The following is a 5566-nucleotide window of genomic DNA, read 5'->3' as shown; positions in this document are numbered from 1 at the left end:
GGGCCCCCCGCCGCGGCCCCCCCCGCCGGCGTGTGCCACAGGGATGGCGGCCGCGCGGCCTCGGCCGCGGGACTATGGCCATCCTTTGCTTTAATAGGACCATATAAATGCTCTTGAATCGCTCCACTGACTACCATGGATCCACGCAAGGGTTCAATCACTAATACATGTTCTGTTTGATCTTTCATCTCCCACAAGATCCAGGAGGTTCAATATCAAAAAGTAAGTCTCGAGAAATATAGGAGAAATTTTTGAAAAGCCAGTTAAAAAAAAGTTCTAGATCTCCCGCTCAGAGAGCCCCATTTCCCACGATTCTTCCATAGTCCAGAGAGAATATCCAAACCAAGATGAGAAGAGAGCGGTCTAGAGTGGTTATGTTACTCACTAATTTTCCTCAGGGATCGGTATCTTGCTCGCATTCCTCCACCAGTTTGTCGCAGCGGGGATTACTGCAACAAGCATATTTCAAACCAGGAGTCACGTAGAAACGAAGTATATATGGACAGATTTGTGGTAGATGTTTCAGAGATGTTTATTTCTCCAGCCGCATGGCCGGGGCTCAGCTCAGGAACTCTGCAATCACGGGACCCGAGGGTCCTTGGCGTTATCAGGGAACCCAAACCAACCAATGGGGAATGAATCTGAGCAGGGGCAGGGAAACCCCGTGTCTCCCCCCCAGGGCCCCTCTCCCAGGGCTCCATGGCAGGGGGAGGGACCCCAACACACAATGAGGTTGATATCTCATGAGGTGAATCACCTCCTACTTCACACAGGGCAAACAAGCTCTTACTTGGTATTCTACAAAGTATCTCTCTTCAAAGTATCTTCCTTACACACGTTAAACCTGCCTTAAAGCTGTCCGTGATGGACACTGCCTGTGTGTGTGTCAGCAAACATGAAATAGCCTTTATTTACCACTATTCACTTAAAACAATGGTATGGTTTGGAACGGAGTTACCCACGGGGCTCTGAGCAACCTGGTCTAGTGGAAGGTGTCCCTGCCCGTGGCAGGGGAGTTGGAACTGGGTGATCTTTCAACCCTTCCAACCCAAGCAATGCTACGATTCTATAATTATGTCATTTGATCCTTCACACAGAAATCCTTTCATCCTTCTCCGTGAAACGGATGAAAAAATGGGCATAAAAATTTTATTTCTCATCCTGCTCCTCCACTTCCTTTTGAGATAGAAACCTTAGAAGTGTCTGACTGCTTGAAGCCTCCACAGATGGGCTGTTTCCCTAAGCATGCCACTGCAACGTGCAGTATTTCAGGGACTGTGTCAAATTGTCCACGCTTTTAAGTGTTTGGGAACATAAGCCAACGTCTCCCTTGGTAAGGGAGGAGTCCCTCACAACATCTTGCTGGTGCAATTATGGCAGATTGCGTTTGCACAGACCCTGCTATGCTGCTGTGAAGTGGATTATTGTGCATTTCACAGAGTCATGCCAGCATTTCGGAGCCTGTGCTGTTACTTAGGGAAGTGATTATCCCTCTGTGTGTCCCTCAGCACTGTGAAGCCGCACCTCGAGTTCCGTGCCCAGTTTTGGGCCCCTCATTTCAAGTAAGGTCCCTTCTGTTTGCACCATCCCAGCCTCTTTCCTTGATAACCCCATCCACCATTTCTTCACCAGACTGCTGGTCACTCTCTCCCTCCTTCATCATTCTTAGTTTAAAGCTCTTCTCAGCAGGTTGGACAGCTTTCTGTCTTGGCTTTTTTGACTTGGGTGATTTCATCACCTCAAAAAGATTACTAAGAACAGGAAAGATTCAGTAAGCTTTGATCAATAAATGTAATATAAATAATAATAAGGCCTGTGCAAGTGTTTCATACCTCTGATCTGTAGCAGTTTTCCATAATGCTGTTTAGGGTAATTTCTCATGCACGCACAGTGCATACAGCCCATAAATCCTCCAATAGAAGAACCACTCAAGCTCTGTGTCAAAAAGGGCTCTTTTGCCCCCTGCTCGTGGAAGACTGTTCCAGAACTTCATAGTTCTGATCCTTAGAAATTTCTCCCCAGTTTTCAACCCACAGCTTTCCTTGGGGAGTGTAGATAAACAAGACCATATGTTCTTCTTAAGCCAGGACTGTCTTTTAGCTTAGAAATTTCTCTCCTTTATATTTTTCCCTCTTGGGAAACTAAAGAAGCAATCAACTTCAACTTCTTAGACAACTTCATTTTCGACTTCATTTTCTTAGGCAAGGTCAAGTAACCATTTTTTTCTTCTTAGTTTCTTTTCATTCAAAGGATTTTCTTAACTGCCTTCATAGTCTTGTCCTATTGATCTCTTGTAATCATCCTGCAATCAAGCAGCCATTGGAGCCTTCATTCATTTTCAGTCTAAACACATAACAGAGAGGAGAAATTCTGATCGATCTCTGAATAGACACTGTTTACTTGGTTTATTTCATGTGATTTCTGTAATTATAATCCTTTAGTTCACACAGTTTTTAATTGATTCCCCAGCCTTTCTGAAGAAGCCTGATTTACCAAACTAATGATATGGATCTTCATTGTCATGGCTATATAAGCAGCATTTTAGAAGTGATATCTGGAGTACAAACTAACAACTATTTTTGGCAATGAGAATGAAAAGAAAAGCAAACCACAAAGCAACCAGATCTCCTTGTCCTCTCCACTTAAAGAATAGATGTTTTATGCAAGACACTGCCTGTGGAAAAAAAAAAACAAAAACAAAACCATGAAAATACATCACTGCTTAAATAATAAAAAGGGCAGGAAAAGGTTTGTCTCCATTTGAGGTGGGAATATTGGGTGGTCCTCAGCTTTGAAAGTAAGGTTATGGGGGCAGGGAGGTTAAGGGAATGTACAAATCAACATCTACCTGAATCAGTTTTAGAATTTAAGGAGAGTTTGTTTCAAGGTTGAGTGAAATGCCTCTGGAGCCCACAGGCAAGGACATTTCATTTTATTGTCAATAAGGCTGAGAATTTTTAGAAGGAATTATTGATTTTTGTAGAATTTGCTTCCACCCAGCCCCAAGGCTTGAAGTCCTCTGGCTCCTGCAGAGTGTGGCTCTAGAGAAAGCCTTGTGGCTTATGTCCAGAGGAAAGGCAGGGGGTTCCTGATTCCTTTCTCCACAGCAGGAGCCCTGGGAGGTTCTGGGTGAGAAAAACCTATGCTGTTCTTGAACATGAGGCACTTCAGAGCTGGGTAAGGCTCAGGACTCTGTGAAAAACTGCTGTTCTCAGTTGGATGCTGCACAGCTGAATGAACAGCCTCAAGCCAGCTCTCAGGGGTGAAAGATCCCACTGGAAAAGAAGGTAAATCCATTCCTTTGTATAGGGCTGCCAGAGTGGGAACTTTCAGCAGCCAACTGGGGGAGTCCCCTGGTTGCCAAAAGGGACACCAATGTTTGGAGGTCACTGCGAGTTTAGGTGAATGCAGGGCAGCAGTTCAACCAGGCTAGTGCAGTGCAAGTGTAGTAAGCACAAAGCCAAGCACTGCAATGTTTGCAAGACTTAAGGAAATGTTCACAAAACAGAGACCTTGCTGCTTTGCATCTCCAGTAGTTTTGCATTGCCTAAATTCCTTCCTTACCTGGAGATTTGTCTTTTTCTTCCTTGAATGGTTCTCTTGTGCTCCTAACACCTTTAAAGTTGATTTTATCATCCCTATGAAACAACAGAAATAAAAGCCCCCTCAAAAGGCAGTTGTCAGATTGCACATTTTTCGATGGCCCACAGTATCTTTGGCTGAAGGTTTGGTAGCAGAACAGTTCTTGCTGTCTTTTACAGCAGCAGGCAGATCAAGTACTTGCTGGGCTTTGACCTACCTAATTTTCTTCCTGCAGATCCCCACCACATCCTTGTAGTCCTTTGGCACAGCTGCCCCTTCTTCCAAAGGTGGTGAGCAGCCTTTTTTTGTCTTGAGCTCCAGTTAAATCTCCCTGCTCACCCAGGCTGGTCTTCTTTCCCTGTGTGTCATCTTTTGGCACATGGGAATGTTCCTGCACCTGTAGGATTTTGTTCATGGAGAATTTCCAGCCTTCCTGGTCTCCTTTGCCCTTCAACACTGCCTCCCTAGGGACTCTGTCATCCCAAACAGGCCAAAGTTTGACCTCAGGAAATCCAGGGTGGAAGTTCTGCTGGCAGCCCTCCTTGCTTCTCAGAGAATCAAAACCTCATGATCTCTGTCCCAGACAGCCTCCAACCCTCACATCTCCCACCAGTCCTTCTCTGGGTGCCGTGTCTGGTCAGCTCCCTTCCAGCTGTGCCAGGAAATTCTCTTCCATGAACCTCCTGTCCCACTTCCCCTCTGCTGCACTGTATTTCCAGCAGACACCTGGTAAATGGAAGTCCCCCACCAGAAGATGATGTTAAGAGGTAATCAGCAAATGAAATTACATGTGGATATTCACTTTCTCTCTTAGGGTTTGTGATCAGGGAGTTTTGATTATTTTGGGGTTTTAAACATTTTTAATCCCCAGTGTGCTGTCTTCAGGCAGAAACTTATTTTGGAGACCTGGAGCAGGAGAGGGTCTCAAGGTAGGTTTGAAATTAGAGAAGATATTATTAATTTTAGATTTCTGTCCAGGCTTGCAGCTGTGCACAGCTCTAGTCTAAATCTACTTGTGTTGGAAGTAAAAAGTTCTGAGCCTGCAATTTCAGGTCTGTGGTGAGGACTCCTGTATCTTCTCTCATGTGATGTAAGGAAAAAGGTTTTCATCATGAGAGTGGTCCACTGTCAGTAAAGCTCCAAGAGGCAGTGGAATCTCCATCCTTGGAGAGTCTCAAAACTAGGTAATTTTTCATGGAATCATATCAAGAATGGCTTAGGTTGGAGGAGACCTTAAAGATCCATCTAGTCCAATCTGTGGTTATTGTGATTGATCACTGGGAAACCAAGGGGTCAGGAACCAAACAGTGACATCTCCATCTCTGTGTGTGGATGGTGTTCACCCAAAGCTGTTACCAGACTGAACAGAGCCTGAAGATATCTCTAGACCACAATTTAGACAGCTTTGGGACCTGCCTTTGGGATACAGGGAGCCAAATTTCACCCAGGAGATGGAGTTCCTTTGCCTGCTGTGCCATCCTGCAGCCAGCACAAGCACTGCACTTGCAAAGGGCTCTCCAGCACCCTCCAAGGAAAACCAGATTTGCTGGAGAGGAGGAGCTGATCAGCCATCCTCTTTAATTTAAGAGATTTTCTTTTCTCTGTGGCTGTTTGTGTTTCTTTTTAATCACTTTAAACCGCCCTGGGACTGCTCTGCCTCAGCTGCTGCTTGTCTTGAGATTTGTGAGGGATGAGCTGCGAATTAGGGGTGCTCAGTGTTGAAGTGCTTTTCCATCCAGGAGGTTTAAGGCACCTGGCACCTGGCTGAACTTCCAGACAAATCTCCTTAGTTCCAGCACGATGGCTTATGGTAGATACTGAAGAGAGGTGCTCAATCAAGAAATTCTACATGAGCTTCAGAATTCATTAATGGCAGGGTCGGTTTCTTTGTTTTCTTCTTCCATGCAAAAGTGCCCTTTTCTCCCCAGCTTTCCATTAAATTTTGTAGTTGATTTTTTTTTCCTTGTTAAACTTTTCCACATCT

The sequence above is a fragment of the Corvus brachyrhynchos genome, unplaced genomic scaffold (assembly GCF_000691975.1).
Source record: "Corvus brachyrhynchos isolate BGI_N302 unplaced genomic scaffold, ASM69197v1 scaffold317, whole genome shotgun sequence".
Taxonomy (NCBI): Eukaryota; Metazoa; Chordata; class Aves; order Passeriformes; family Corvidae; genus Corvus; species Corvus brachyrhynchos.
The sequence above is the reverse complement of the archived record's forward strand: the minus strand, read 5'-3'. Positions refer to the sequence as shown.